Consider the following 16,350-nt stretch of genomic DNA (forward strand, 5'->3'; position numbering starts at 1 on the left):
AAGGAAATAAATAGGGTGATACGAGAAAGAGTATGGGGGTGGGGGAAATGAAGCTACTTTAGATGAGTCAGCAGGAAATTCTTTCTGAGATGATATTTGGGGTTTTTATAAAAAAATGAGAATATGAGAAGCCGCCATTCTTATGAAGACATAGAGGTAGAGAATTCCAAGTAAAGGGAGGAGAAGGTGCACATGCTCTGAGTCATTAATGAGGTTTTTTTTTATTTCAGCAGCAGAAAGGTGGTGGGCGTGGCTGAGCACAGTGAGCAAGGGGCAGAGGGTGACCCAAGGTCAGATCAGAGAGGGCCGGGGGCCAGGACATGGAAGGCGTGGCCGTCCTTATGCTCTTCTCTTTTTTTTAATTGTATAATTGGCATATGATATTATATTAGTTTCAGGTGTACAACGTAGTGATTGAACATTTGTGTATGTTGGGAAAAGGTCAACGATAAGTTTAGTTACCATTGGTCACCTTACAAAGTTAATATATTATTAATATATTATTGACTGTATTCTCCAGCTCACGCTCTTCTGTGTTCAGTGGGAATTGAGTACATGCAGAGAGGGGTCTTAAGAGAGGAGTCACATTGAAAAATTTCAAATTTTGGACATATACTGTGGCTGTTGTGGAAACGGATTGAACGGTGGTGAGAATAGATCAAGGCCAGTGAGATGACTGAAATTGTCAAGACAAAAGGTGATGGAATAAACCACCGTGAGGGGGAGGCTGGAGGTAGACCTGATAGAACTTGTGATGGAGAAAATGCAGGGGAAGTGAGGAGAGGGAAGAATAAGGAGACTCCTAAGTTTAGGCAGATGTTAGTACCTTTTCCTAAGAGGAGGAGGACTGGGGGAGGAACAGATGAAGCGTGTGTGTGGAGATATAGGGGTGGGAGTGTGGAATCAAGCATGTAAGTTCAGAGATGCCCAACACACATCCAAGAAGAGATATGAATCGGGAAGCTGGATGTTTGAGTCCAAGGAAAAATCGAACTACCGAATATTAATTTGGGACTAATCAGCCTAGAGACTGCATTTAAAGCTGTGGTACTAGATGACATCATCAGAACAGAGAGCGTAGACAGAGAGGAAATGGGGCCTGGAACCGAGGCTCAAGGTACTCTAGCATTTACATGTTAGGTAAAGGACCAGCCAGCATGGAGATTGAACAGGTCAGCCCAATGTTCCTGTTAACCTAAAAATTCAGTGAGCTAATGGTCTGGAACAATGTGCATTGCCACAGCTTTCTGGTACCTTGAAAAGAGGAATCATCTTAGCTTCTTTCTCCTAAAGAATGTACAATTTGCACAGAAAATGTGTTTGGAGAAAAAGGATAATACAAAGTTAGTATTCCCAGTGGTAAGCCTCCCAACCACCCCCCAGGGCAGTCTGAATGAAAAAATGATTATGTGCTTAATGTCCACCGAGCACCCTGGAGAGAAAAAGAGCATACTATAATTGCAAAGTATTCTTTTTACCGTTATTAATACATGAATCATTCATTAGGAAAAAAGAACAAGGACTTGGAAAGTCAGGAGATAATAGGCTGTGCTTCTAATGTTGCACAGAAGGAACTGTCCACATAAATCCCCTCCCACTAGGATGGGTAGCCGGATTTATGCATGCTGAGATTTATGCATGCATTCTCGTCGCAAAGACAAACTCTGAGCAATAGCTCTTGGAGAGTCTGGTATTTGTAGCCAGGTGAACGTCTACCTTGTACCCCTTATTTTTTCCCTTGGTCTTTGCCTACTCTACAGAAGGACTTTTACATAAAAGATCCTAGGTGAGAGGAACCTTCTTGAGTACAGTCTCTTAGAAAGATATCATCCTTCTTACATAGGCAATGTTTTCAAAGGAAGTGTTTCAGTTTTTAAAAGGCTGAAGGAATTTATAGAAGGTTTGGAAGGACGTTGAAGAATACCAAGAATAATCACCAAAATCCTGGATTATCTGCCAGGATACCTGCCACCTAGAACCCAAAGATTTTATCATGCAGCAAAATAAACACACACACGAATATGAACATATGCATTTGGATGTGTCTTTGGAAACGCAAAACCAAAAGAGATTCTGAACTTGATCTGCAGGCTCTTATTGACTAAAATATTTAGAATAAACAAAACCAAATTGAATATGCTATTTCTATTCCCGTATCTTGTAAAGGGAGATAACTTGCTTCCCCAAAGAGATGTTCTGGAATACAATGACCAAATGTAAAAATTGCTGTTTTAAAGAAAGGTCCACATTAAACATCTTCAAGTGGGAGATTAAATTTAAAAGAGGCAAATTAACACTGAAAAGGGCAATAAGGAATAAAAGAAAACTAACTTTACATCTTTCTTCATGAGTAACAAGTAAAATACAAAAAAAGACAGTTGGTAGAAATGTGTACATATCTGTGAGGTGTGTGTGTGAGAGAGAGAGACGGTTGGGGTGGGGGACGGAGGAAGGGAGATACTCAAAGAGAGAGTGACATTCAGAGAGAGAGAGAAAGAAAGTGATTAGGTCCTGAATTTCTGATAGAACATTGGAATGATAGATTCCTCTTCACAAACAGTACTGGGAGATTGGAAGTGGGAGATTCAGGTGATTTAAGTTCCATGATTTTATTCAAATATCACATAGCTGTAAGACCAGATTCATAAAACTCTTTAATACGTATAATTTCATAATAGACTAGTAACGTTGCACAGTCTTTCCAGCTCCTGATTACGAAGGCATCTTTATTACTGTGTCCTCTGATCCATCTGAGTGTTCTTCATCTCTCCACCATAAATTATGAGTGGCGATTGGAAGGTCTAGGGTATCAGCAGTCATGATGGAGAGGTGGCTATTAAGCAATACCCTTTCCTTTAGAATCATTTTTTAAGACACATATAAAATCTGTCCCATTTTTTTACCAAAAATATTATTCCCAGCTTAACTAACCATCTTATTCACCAGATTTTTTACCAGATGATGTTTTGCTATATCCAGGAATCAAATTCACTCTAAAAAGGAAAAATGTGTTACTACTGAGAATGTTTAAATAGATATGCCCTGGGCTCTGACAGTAAATCTAAAGACATACTCCAAAAATGTAAAGTTCAAAGAGACTGTTATTATTGAAATGAGTAAAATTTACCCAAATTATAACTTTTGATAAGGTTTTTATTGTTGATTTTTTTGTTGCTTAGTTTTAATAAATTCAACTGTATTATTTTTATGACATGAGATCTAAACTTGCCATAGAACAGAAATGCTCTTAATCCAATGCAGATTTACTCATTTAATGAAGACACCTGGTTATTTGTGTGTGTGTGTCTGTATGTTCCCAGATAAATTTATTCTTGACTTATGTATTGATCAACTAGACAGCAGATCCTTTAGTCCTACCCTACCATATTGTTCTTGTCAATGTTGAAATTGGCTCTGGAATCTTGAGCTAGTTAAAATTCATGTTTCGAAAACTGACTTGTTAATAACTCTTTGAACACACAGATTTAAAAAATGCATGACTGTTGTTCTGTTTGCATCTGCTGATACACCCTCAGAAGTTCTGCATGATGACACTCTATTCTTTAAGATGAAGTGGGGCACAGGTAATCCACTCTGAGCCACAGCACTCTCACTCACGCGGTGAACATCATACAGGAAAAGTGGCAGCTAGAACTTGAAACATAATTTGGGTCAATCCTTACAGACTAGGAAAATATTTTGGACCCTGTAGTTTATGCACAATATCTGGCACATGCCAGTTTGTTTAACGAATGAAAAATAAGCAAGTAAATGCCAGTTGACTGGGTTCACAACTCAAAGTCTTGACCTCATTAATGGCACTACCTATTAATTAACTGAACTGAGGCCCCCAAATAACCCTTCCTCTGTGCAAGAAATCTAACTTTAAAAGATTCCCTCAAAGTATTAACTGAGAACAAGTGCTGAAATCAGACACTTTAAGAATAGCTGCTTGCCCTGTAATAAGCTACCAATTTGCTCCTTCTTATAGACTCCAATCAAAATTTTGTTGGGGATAAAAATGGAAAAAAATTCTTACTGGAGTTCTTTTCTTTTGTCTGTGGGTGTTGTATATTCCCTATTGTAGGAGCTTTTGCGGTCTATCCGTTTCCATCTGCTAAATACCTTCCAGATTTCCTAACTGATCATTCGTCTAGGACCCCCCAGTGGGCTTACTAGAACTGATATAGATTTATTTTTATATTACTTCTGTCATTTCGATGGGATTTGAGGAGGGAGGAGAAGAAAGTCGTTTGTTCAGTCAGCCATCTTGATTCAGGGTTGATAACCTTTTATCAGGGCAGCCACAGAGGGACAGAACTCATGCCCCAGATCCTTTAAAAAGTAATTTTGAGAGACATTTAGCACGTTCAGAAGACTAGAACCTGACCTACATTCTTTCAGTATATTGATTTGCAAAATCCAAGTCGTTCTTTACTTTTGTATTTTCTGTGCTTCAGTTCTTTAAAAAGAAAAAAATAGCAAATAGAGAAAAGAGGCTATTAATTGTATCAACATTCACTCTTAACTCTCCAGATTATAAACATGGAGAGAATATGAGATACATTTTTTTTTCTAAATGTGTATAACAAGAGAATATATATCAGTCTTGGAATTCCCATCCATTAGATTTTTGTTTTTTGTTTTAATAAAGAGGAATATTTTTGAGAGGGATGTATTCTTCTCAGGAGGTATATATTGTTTGATTGTGCTTCAATAATTACATATTCTTGGAAGGAGAAGATAAAACTGTACTAAAGTGTATTTTTACTTACTCGTTCTTAGAGCATGCAGAATAAAAACGTATGCTTTCCTCTAATCAGGGATTTGTGTGCATTGCTATATTATTAAAAAGAGAGGTAATATGTCTTAGTGTCATAAAATCATTTAACAAATACAACTAATCAACAAAAGATGGACATAGTGTCTACTCTGAAAGATGAAAACATGAGACAAGATATTACTCATTTTATTTTTAAATGAATTTTTATTGGAGTATAGTTGATTTACAGTGTTGTGTTAGTTTCTGCTGTACAGCAAAGTGAACCAATTATACATAGACATATATCCACTCTTTTTTAGATTCTTTTCCCATAGATCATTACAGAATATTGAGTAGAGTTCCCTGTGCTATACAATAGGTTCTTATTAGTTACCTATTTTATATATAGCAGTGTGTATATGTCAATCCCAATCTCCCAATTTATCCCTCCCCCTTGGTAACCATAAGTTTGTTTTCTACACCTGTGACTCTATTTGTGTTTTACAAATAAGTTAATTTGTACCATTTTTTTAGATTCCACATATAAGCAATATCATATGATATTTGTCTTTCTCTGTCTGACTTACTTCACTCAGTATGACAATCTCTAGGTCCATCCATTGTCACTGAGAATGGCATTATTTCGTTCTTTTTTTATGGGTAATATTCCATTGTATATATGTACCACATCTTCTTTATCCACTCATCATCAATGGACATTTAGGTTGCTTCCATGTCCTGGCTATTGTCAATAGTGCTGCAGTGAACATTGGGGTGCGTGTATCTTTTTGAATTATGGTTTTCTCTGGATATATGCCCAGGGGTGGGATTACTGGATCATATGGTAGCTCTATTTTTAGTTTTTTAAGGAATCTCCATACTGTTCTCCATAGCGGCTGTACCAATTTACATTCCCACCAACAGTGCAAGAGGGTTCCCTTTTCTCCACACCCTCTCCAGCATTTATTGTTTGTAGATTTTTTGATGATGGCCATTCTGACTGTTGTAAGGTGATACCTCATTGTAGTTTTGATTACTCATTTTAGTCCAGTAATTCATAGAAATTATGGTGGTTGTGGTGGTGATGGTGTGTGTGTCTGTATGTACATACATGTGTTTAGCTGTCATGCAAGACTTTATTTGAAATCAAGTCTTGGTTAAGTATTTTCTCACTAAACCCAATATGAAGATGCATAGCAGGGAGGTGGCCTGTAGGAATGTGCAAGGGCTGCTGGAGTAGAAGAGAGAGAAGGGGAGAAAAGGATGGGGGAAGAGGAAAGGGAGGAACTGTCATAATGGAGTCTGGTTGTTCATGTTTTAAGTGCCATGGACTGAGTTTTGTATGCCCTTTTAAGCACATTACCTTGACACCCTTTCTCAGTACCCAGCGCCCTTCTGTTGCTAAGCATCTGCGCAGAAATCTTACTACAGTGCTTCCCCTGAGACATCCCTCAGCAGTGACTAATCCAAGTTCTTGGACTTTTTCTTCTTCTCTGTCCTCATTAATCTGCTCAAATCATTTTTGCTTTCTTCGAAACATACCTCTAATTTCTCCCCTTCCCCATAGAGTATCCTCTGACTAATCCTTATGCTAATATCTCCCTTCTCTGATTTACTCCAGAGCTTAGAGTCTACTTTTCACAATAAAATTAAATATTTTTCTGGTAAGAGTAGTAGGGGCAAGAAGTAACAGTAATATCAGCCAACCTTTGTATAATGCTTTAAAACTTACATTGTGCTTTCATTTTTAATCTCATTGAATTTGAGAGAGGTATTACAAGCTCATTTTAATGATAAGGACATAGAAAGTGAAAAGTAATAAGAGACTGTCCAAGGTCAATCAACTATTTATTTAAGAACAGAGCTGGGAAAGGAAGGTGATACCATACTAGGATTCACAGAAAACTCTAAAATTCATTCGAGGCAGGCCTTCAAGGCTATACAGGCCAAAGTGTTTTGCACCTTGGTCTATATCTGGGCTCTGAAGCTTACCAGCTGTGTGACTTTGAACAAATCACTATTCCACTTTGACCTTCTGTTTTCTGTCTCAAGTACTGCCAGTGCTTGTCATGAAAGGAAATGAGATGCAAGGACAAAGTTATCTGTTAAAAGTACAGCTCTGTAAAAATATCAGACACGATAGGACTGTTGTGTTTCATGACTTCAGAAGGCACCATTCACATAGAATGAAATGCTCCAGGGCCTAATCACAGTGTATTACATTTCAGTGGTATTCCAATGGAGTTGTGCAATTCCCGTGGTTCTGCAAATTGTTTGTTGTTGTTTAAATTTTCTAAAGGAAAAAAGATAATTGGAGATGTTCACAGAATAATTTGTCTTAAGTCCCCACCTGGACAGTAGGAAATGTCGTGGTTATCTATTGCTGTGTTATCTATTGTTTCGTGACTTAAAGCAACAACTTACTGTTATCTCATGGTTCTGGGGTTCTCACTTGGGGGCCCTCCATATGGTTTCAGTCAGAGAGCAGCTAAGGCTGGAGTAATCTAAAGGCTTCTTCACTCAGCACCAGGGCTGCTGAGGTGGCTGGAACAGTTTAAGGCTGATTTGTCATTGATCTCTCTAAGGAAACTCTCCAAATGGAGATCTGAGATTTTCTTACAGATTACAGTCTAAAGGTAGTTAGACTTCCTGCTTGGAGGAAGAGTATGAGTTCCAAAAAGCTGAAGGGGAAACTGAGAAGCTTCTTATGACCTAGATTTGGAGTCCTAGAACAACATATCTGCTGCATTCTGTTGGTCAGGCAAATTATAAATGCCAGCTCATATTCAAGTAGAAGGGAGGGGTACACTCCACTTCTCAATGAAAGAGTGGCGTGTATGTTCAGAGAGGGAAGGAAAACTGATGGCAGTCATTTTAGAGACAAGCTACCATGGTGAGTTGTCTCCTAACCTCTAGTCTGTTGGCTGACCAATGTCTCAAAGTGTGTGTTACCACACTGCCAATGTCACTCACCCCAACATCACACTCATCACTACCCTTTGCCCATCTGTGTTACACACACACACACACACAATTTATTTCTGCTACTACATATCTACCTCATTCATACACCTATCCACGCACCGGAACTTTTGTTTTCAGATTGAGCTTATTGGTACTGAAGATAACAGTTTAGGTTTTAGCACTAAGTGCATATGTAGGCGGAAAATTTGTTCCTTGGTCACACTTGCCCTCCTTAGGCTAGCAGCCATGACAAAATATGCATGTTTGATCACAAGAGAAACCAAGAGAAAGAGTTCAGGCAGCTGGGTCAACATGACCACATCTAAGAAGTTAGCAGGTTGACAAGGGTGTGTGTGTATGCACGCATGTGTATATATATAAAATATATATGTCTGTAGGTATATCATACATATGATAATATTATATGTATGTATATATGCCTATATATGTATGTATGTGTGCATGTGTATGTGTATATATATATATAGCTATGGTATTTATATGTGTGTGTGTATATATATATTCCAGACTGTTCAAGGGTAGTGGTATACAAAAGAGCAGTAGTATCTTTAGACAGAAAAGTAAATTCTAAAATTCTGAGATTATAATTCTCCCCTAGGTCAATATTAATTTTTAGTTGACTTTAGATTGGTAAAAAAAATTGCCTTATGGTCTTTATCTCATAAGCTACATTTAAACTATTTTAAATTATTTCCTACTTGCTTTAGTGTATTTTTTGTACGTCTCATTTTTATAATGAAACAAGTGGGATGCACTTTTATTTTAAATACTAACGGTAATAACCCTAATGAATTCAGGCTGCTTCTGTATTATGTGTTGGTGAAAATGCAGTGACAGCTATGAAGCTGCCAGGCATATCCTGCCAAGAAAATGTACGTAAGGAAAGTATATGGAACGACTGTTAGAAAAGCTATAAGAACTCCCCATATTGCCTTAATATGGTATTAAAATGATTTTAATTGTGCGCACACACCCACAGACCTCCAAGGGTTAACTGCACACAATGTAATGAATTCAATAATGATGAGTTAAAAAAGGTCTAATTAGCAAGTAACCACTTTATTATGAAAGAAAATGGTAATGAATTTAATAGCTCAAAATCATTAACAATATTTAGTTTGCTGGTACTTGTTCTCTATTATCCTCATTAATATGAACATTTAATATGTTTTAAAATGGATTTGTAATACTTTCTGTGCCATGAGGTTACACTGACAGAAAGAGTGTAATTATTCTACTAATTGTTATCACTGTATGTTTGTGCTCTGAATAGAAGTATATTTAGGTGTTAATACCAAAAAAAAAAAAAAAAGTAATTAAGAAAGGAAAGATTTAAAACCTAATTAAACAAAAACTAAAAAAAAATCTTAGTCCACCATAAGAAAAGAATTTCTGAAGCAATTGCTTTGGAAACTTTTTTCTTCTCCATATTAATTCATTTTTCTATTGTGGATTTCTTGAAGGAGAAAATAAAATTATCAAAAAGAAAACTGGGATAAAAAGAAAGAAATAGAAGTTCAAGATTCACAATCTGCAAAATGAAGTTAGATCTTTTCAATGTGCCCAACTGCAATGAAATGCAAACTTTATCTGTCAGGGCACCCTTTGATGGCTGATAACAGCATCTCTCACATAGGACCGTTGGTAGCTTTGCTCCCTCACCTGAATTTGCCCTGGAAACGCCCTCTGTCTCTGTTGTCCCCTAAGAATCTTCACATATACACTGGTTCATTTCCCACTGAGTCTTGTCTCTTCTGAGATTCACTCTAGTTCTTCTTCTTTGAGCATCCTTTAATCACCAGAGCCATTGAAAGTAAAAAGTTTCAGCCACAAATCCTCATAGATGGAAAATATAAGAGCATAAAAGAGACAAATGTTGTTTAAATATCACCTAACATTGTCAAAGGCGGAAGAGAAGGATGGAAACAAGGAAGCAAACAAATGAGCAGATTCCTCCCAACAAAGAATCTGAAATCCTTTGTTGTTTTTTTTTTAAACATCTTTATTAGAGTATAATTGTTTTACAATGGTGTGTCAGTTTCTGCTTTATAACAAAATGAATCAGTTATACATATACATATGTCCCCATATCTCTTCCCTCTTGCATCTCCCTCCCTCCCACCCTCCCTATCCCACCCCTCTAGGTGGTCACAGAGCACCAAGCTGATCTCCCTGTGCTATGCGGCTGCTTCCCACTAGTGATCTATTTTACATTTGGTAGTGTATATATGTCCATGCCATTCTCTCACTTTGTCCCAGCTTACCCTTCCCCCTCCCCGTATCCTCAAGTCCATTCTCTAGAAGGTCTGCATCTTTATTCCCATCTTGCCCCTAGGTTCTTCTGACCATTTTCTTTTTTTTAGATTCCATATATATGTGTTAGCATACGGTATTTGTTTTTCTCTTTCTGACTTACTTCACTCTGTATGACAGTCTCTAGGTCCATCCACCTCACTACAAATAACTCAGTTTTGTTCCTTTCTTTGGCTGAGTAATATTCCATTGTATATATGTGCCACACCTTCTTTACCCATTTATCTGTTAATGGACACTTAGGTTGCTTCCATGTCCTGGCTATTGTAAATAGAGCTGCAACGAACATTTTGGTACATGACTTTTTGAATTATGGTTTTCTCAGGGTATACGCCCAGTAGTGGGATTGCTGGGTCATATGGTAGTTCTATTTTTCATTTTATAAGGAACCTCCATACTGTTCTCCATAGTGGCTGTATCAATTTACATTCCCACCAACAGTGCAAGAGGGTTCCCATTTTTACACACCCTCTCCAGCATTTATTGTTTGTAGATTTTTGATGATGTCCATTCTGACTGGTGTGAGATGATATCTCATTGTAGTTTTGATTTGCATTTCTCTAATGATTAATGATGTTGAGCGTTCTTTCATGTATCTCTTGGCAATCTGTATAAGTTCTTTGGAGAAATGTCTATTTAGATCTTCTGCCCATTTTTGGATTGGGTTGTTTGTTTTTTTGATATTGAGCTGCATAAGCTGCTTGTATGTTTTGGAGATTAATCCTTTGTCAGTTGCTTCATTTGCAAATGTTTTCTCCCATTCTGAGGGTTGTCTTTTCATTTTGTTTATGGTTTCCTTTGCTGTGCAAAAGCTTTTAAGTTTCATTAGGTCCATTTGTTTTTTTATTTTTTTATTTCCATTTCTCTAGGAGGAGGGTCAAAAAGGATCTTGCTGTGATTTATGTCATAGAGTGTTCTGTCTATGTTTTCCTCTAAGAGTTTGATGGTGTCTGGCCTTACATTTAGTTCTTTAATCCATTTTGAGTTTATTTTTGTGTATGGTGTTAGGGAGTGTTCTAATTTCATTCTTTTACATGTAGCTGTCCAGTATTCCCAGCACCACTTATTGAAGAGGCTGTCTTTTCTCCACTGTATATGCTTGCCTCCTTTATCAAAGGTAAGGTGACCATATATGCATGGGTTTATCTCTGGGCTTTCTATCCTGTTCCATTGATCTATATTTCTGTTTTTGTGCCAGTACAATATTGTCTTGATTACTGTAGCTTTGTAGTATAGTCTGAAGTCAGGGAGCCTGATTCCTCCAGCTCCATTTTTCTTTCTCAAGATTGCTTTGGCTATTCGGGGTCTTTTGTGTTTCCATACAAATTGTGAAACTTTTTGTTCTAGTTCTGTGAAAATGCCATTGGTAGTCTGATAGGGATTGCATTGAATCTGTAGATTGCTTTGGGTGGTATAGTAAGTTTCACAATGTTGATTCTTCCAATCCAAGAACATGGTATATCTCTCCATCTATTTGTATCATCTTTAATTTCTTTCATTTGTATCATCTTTAATTTCTTTCATCAGTGTTTTAAAATTTTCTGCATATAGGTCTTTTCTCTCCTTAGGTAGGTTTATTCCTAGGTATTTTATTCTTTTTGTTGCAATGGTAAATGTGAGTGTTTTCTTAATTTCACTTTCAGATTTTTCATCATTAGTGTATAGAAATGCAAGAGATTTCTGTGCATTAATTTTGTATTCTGCTACTTTACCAAATTCATTGATTAGCTCTAGTAGTTTTCTGGTAGCATCTTTAGGATTCTCTGTGTATAGTATCATGTCATCTGCAAACAGTGAGAGTTTTACTTCTTTTCCAATTTGGATTCCTTTTATTTCTTTTTCTTCTCTGATTGTCGTGGCTAGGACTTCCAAAACTATGTTGAATAATAGTGACAAGTTTGGACATCCTTGTCTTGTTTCTGATCTTAGAGGAAATGCTTTCAGATAGTCGCCATTGAGAATGATGTTTGCTGTTGGTTTGTTGTATGTGACCTTTCTTTGTTGTGCATTTCTAAGAATTTGTCCATTTCTTCCAGGTTGTCCATTTTATTGCCATATAGCTGCTTGTAGTAATCTGTCATGATCCTTTGTATTTCTGCAGTGTCAGTTGTTACTTCTCCTTTTTCATTTCTAATTCTATTGATTTAAGTCTACTCCCTTTTTTTCCTGATAAGTCTGGCTAATGGTTTATCAATTTTGTTTATCTTCTCAAAGAACCAGCTTTTAGTTTTATTGATCTTTGGTATCGTTTCCTTCATTTCCTTTTCATTTATTTCTGGTCTGATCTTTATGATTTCTTTCTTTCTGCTAACTTTGGGGTTTTTTTGTCCTTACTCTAATTGCTTTAGGTGTAAGTTTAGGTTATTTATTTGAGATGTTTCCTGTTTCTTGAGGTAGGATTGTATTGCTGTAAACTTCCCTCTTACAACTGGTTTGCTGCATCCCATAAGTTTTGGGTCGTCGTGTTTTCATTGTCATTTTTCTCTAGGTATTTTTTGATTTCCTCTTTGATTTCTTCAGTGATCTTCTTGGTTATTAAGTAATGTGTTGTTTAGCTTCCAAGTGTTTGTATTTTTTACAGATCTTTTCCTGTAATTGATATCTAGTCTCATAGCACTGTGGTTGGAAAAAGATATTTGATACGATTTCAATTTTCTTAAATTTACCATGGCTTGATTTGTGACCCAGGATATGATCTATCCTGGAGAATGTTCCATGAGCACTTGAGAAGAAAGTGTATTATGTTGTTTTTGGGTGGAATGTCCTATAAATATCAATTAAGTCCATCTTGTTTGATGTATCATTTAAAGCTTGTGTTTCCATATTTATTTTCATTTTGGATGATCTGTCCATTGGTGAAAGTGGGGTGTCAATGTCCCGTACTATGATTGTGTTACTGTCGATTTCCCCTTTTATGGCTGTTAGTATTTGCCTTATGTATTGAGGTGCTCCTATGTTGGGTGCATAAATATTTACAATTGTTACATCTTCTTCTTGGATCGATCCCTTGATCATTATGTAGTGTCCTTCTTTGTCTCTTGTAATAGTCTTTATTTTAAAGTCTATTTTGTCTGATATGAGAATTGCTACTCCAGCTTTCTTTTGATTTCCATTTGCATGGAATATCTTTTTCCATCCCCTCACTTTCAGTCTGTATGTGTCCCTAGGTCTGAAGTGGGTCTCTTGTAGACAGCATATATACAGGTCTTGTTTTTGTATCCATTCAGCCAGTCTGTGTGTCTTGGTTGGAGCATTTAATTCATTTACATTGAAGGTAATTATCGATATGTATGTTCCTATTACCATTTTCTTAATCGTTTTGGGTTTATTATTGTAGGTCTTTTCCTTCTCTTGTGTTTCCTGCCTAGAGAAGTTCCTTTAGCATTTGTTGTAAAGCTGGTTTGGTGGTGCTGAATTCTCTTAGCTTTTGCTTGTCTGTAAAGCTTTTAATTTCTCTGTCAAATCTGAATGAGATCCTTGCTGGGTAGAGTAATCTTGGTTGTTGGTTCTTCTCGTTCATCACTTTAAATATGTCCTGCCACTCCCTTCTGGCTTGCAGAGTTTCTGCTGAAAGATCAGCTGTTAACCTTATGGGGATTCCCTTGTGTGTTACTTGTTGTTTTTCCCTTGCTGCTTTTTATATTTCTTCTTTGTATTTAATTTTTGATAGTTTGATTGATTAATATGTGTCTTGGCATGTTTCTCCTTGGATTTATCCTGTATGGGACTCTCTGTGCTTCTAGGACTTGATTAACTATTTCCTTTCCCATATTAGGGAAGTTTTCAACTATAATCTCTTCAAATATTTTCTCGGTCCCTTTCTTTTTCTCTTCTTCTTCTGGGACCCCTATAATTCGAATGTTGGTGCACTTAATGTTGTCCCAGAGGTCTCTGAGACTGTCCTAAATTCTTTTCATTCTTTTTTCTTTATTCTGCTCTGCAGTAGTTATTTCCACTATTTTATCTTCCAGGTCACTTATCCGTTCTTCTGCCTCAATTATTCTGCTATTGATCCCTTCTATAGAATTTTTAATTTCATTTATTTAATTTCATTTACTGTGTTGTTCATGCTCTTTAATTCTTCTAGGTCCTTGTTAAACGTTTATTGTATTTTCTCCATTCTAATTCCAAGATTTTGGATCATCTTTACTATCCTTATTCTGAATTCTTTTTCAGGTAGACTGCCTATTTCCTCTTCATTAGTTCTGGTGGGTTGTTGCCTTGCTCCTTCATCTGCTGTGTGTTTTTCTGTCATCTCATCTTGCTTAACTTACTGTGTTTGGGGGTCTCCTTTTCGCAGGCTGCAGGTTCGTAGTTCCTGTTGTTTTTGGTATCTGTCCCCAGTGGCTAAGGTTGGTTCAGTGGGTTATGTAGGTTTCCTGGTGGAGGGGATTAGTGCCTGTGTTCTGGTGGATGAGGCTGGATCTTGTCTTTCTGGTGGGCACATCCACATCTGGTGGTGTATTTTGGGGTGTCTGTGGCCTTATTATGATTTTAGGCAGCCTCTCTGCTAATGGATGGGGCTGTGTTCCTGTCTTGCTAGTTGTTTGGCATAGGGTGTCCAGCACTGTAGCTTGCTCGTTGTTGAGTGAAGCTGGGTCTTGGTGTTGAGATGGAGATGTATGGGAGATTTTTGCCGTTTGGTATTACATGGAGCTGGGAGGTCTCTTGTAGACCAGTGTCCTGAAGTTGGCTCTCCCACCTCAGAGGCACAGCCCTGATGCCTGGCTGGAATACCAAGAGCCTCTCATCCACATGGCTCAGAATAAAAGGGAGAAAAGAAAGAAATAAAGAAAGAAAAAAAGAAAGAAGAAGATAAAATAAAATAAAGTGAAAAAAAATAAAAGTTATTAAAATAGAAAAATAAAAAACAAGAAAAAAAATTTTTTTAATAAAAAAAAAACAAAACAAAATGGACAGACAGAACCCTAGGACAAATGGTGAAAGCAAAGCTATACAGACAAAATCACACACAGAAGCATACACATACACACTCACTCACAAAAAGAGAAAAAGGGGAAAAAATATATATATCGTTGCTCCCAAAGTCCACCTCCTCAATTTGGGATGATTCGTTGTCTATTCAGGTATTCCACAGATGCAGGGTACATCAAGTTGATTGTGGAGATTTAATCCTTTGCTCCTGAGGCTGCTGGGAGAGATTTTCCTTTCTCTTCTTTGTTCGCACAGCTCCCGGGGTTCAGCTTTGGATTTGGACCCGCCTCTGTGTGTAGGTTGCCTGAGGGCGTCTGTTCTTCGCTCAGACAGGATGGGGTTAAAGGAGCAGCTGCTTCGGAGGCTCTGGCTCACTCAGGTGGGGGGGAGGGAGGGGTATGGATGCGGGGCGAGCCTGCGGCAGCAGAGGCCCACGTGACGTTGCAGCAGCCCGAGGCGCGCCATGCGTTCTCCCGGGGAAGTTGTCCCTGGATCACGGGACCCTGGCAGTGGCGGGCTGCACAGGCTCCTGGGAGGGGAGGCGTGGAGAGTGACCTCTGCTTGCACACAGGCTTCTTGGTGGTGGCAGCAGCAGCCTTAGCATCTCATGCCCGTCTCTGGAGCTCCTTTAAGCGGCGCTCTGAATCCCCTCTCCTCGCGCACCAGGAAACAAACAGGCAAGAAAAAGTCTCGCCTCTTTGGCAGCTCCAGACCTTTTCCAGGGCTCACTCCCGGCTAGCTGTGGTGCACTAACCCCTACCGGCTGTGTTCACGCCGCCAACCCCAGTCCTCTCCCTGCGATCTGACCGAAGCCGGAGCCTCAGCTCCCAGCCCCGCCCGCCCCGGTGGGTGAGCAGACAAGCCTCTCGGGCTGGTGAGTGCTGCTGGGCGCCGAGCCTCTGTGCGGGAATCTCTCCGCTTTGCCCTCCGCACCCCTGTGGCTGCGCTCTCCTCCGTGGCTCCGAAGCTTCCCCCCTCTGCCACCCGCAGTCTCCGCCCGCAAAGGGGCTCCTAGTGTGTGGAAACCTTTCCTCCTTCACAGCTCCCTCCCACTGGTGCAGGTCCCGTCCCTATTCTTTGTCTCTGTTTTTTCTTTTGCCCTACCCGGGTACATGGGGTGTTTCTTGCCTTTTGGGAGGTCTGAGGTCTTCTGCCAGCGTTCAGTAGGTGTTCTGTAGAGCAGTTCCACGTGTAGATGTATTTCTGATGTATTTGTGGGGAGGAAGGTGATATCTGTGTCCTACTCTTCCGCCATCTTGAATCTCCTTGAAATCCTCTGTTAAGAGACCACCGCTCACAGTGAGTAGTCATATGCTCTTATTATGGTCTGCTTAAAAGCAGAAGTTTGATAGACC

Source organism: Balaenoptera physalus (genome assembly GCF_965194825.1).
Source record: "Balaenoptera physalus genome assembly, chromosome: 15".
Classification (NCBI taxonomy): domain Eukaryota; kingdom Metazoa; phylum Chordata; class Mammalia; order Artiodactyla; family Balaenopteridae; genus Balaenoptera; species Balaenoptera physalus.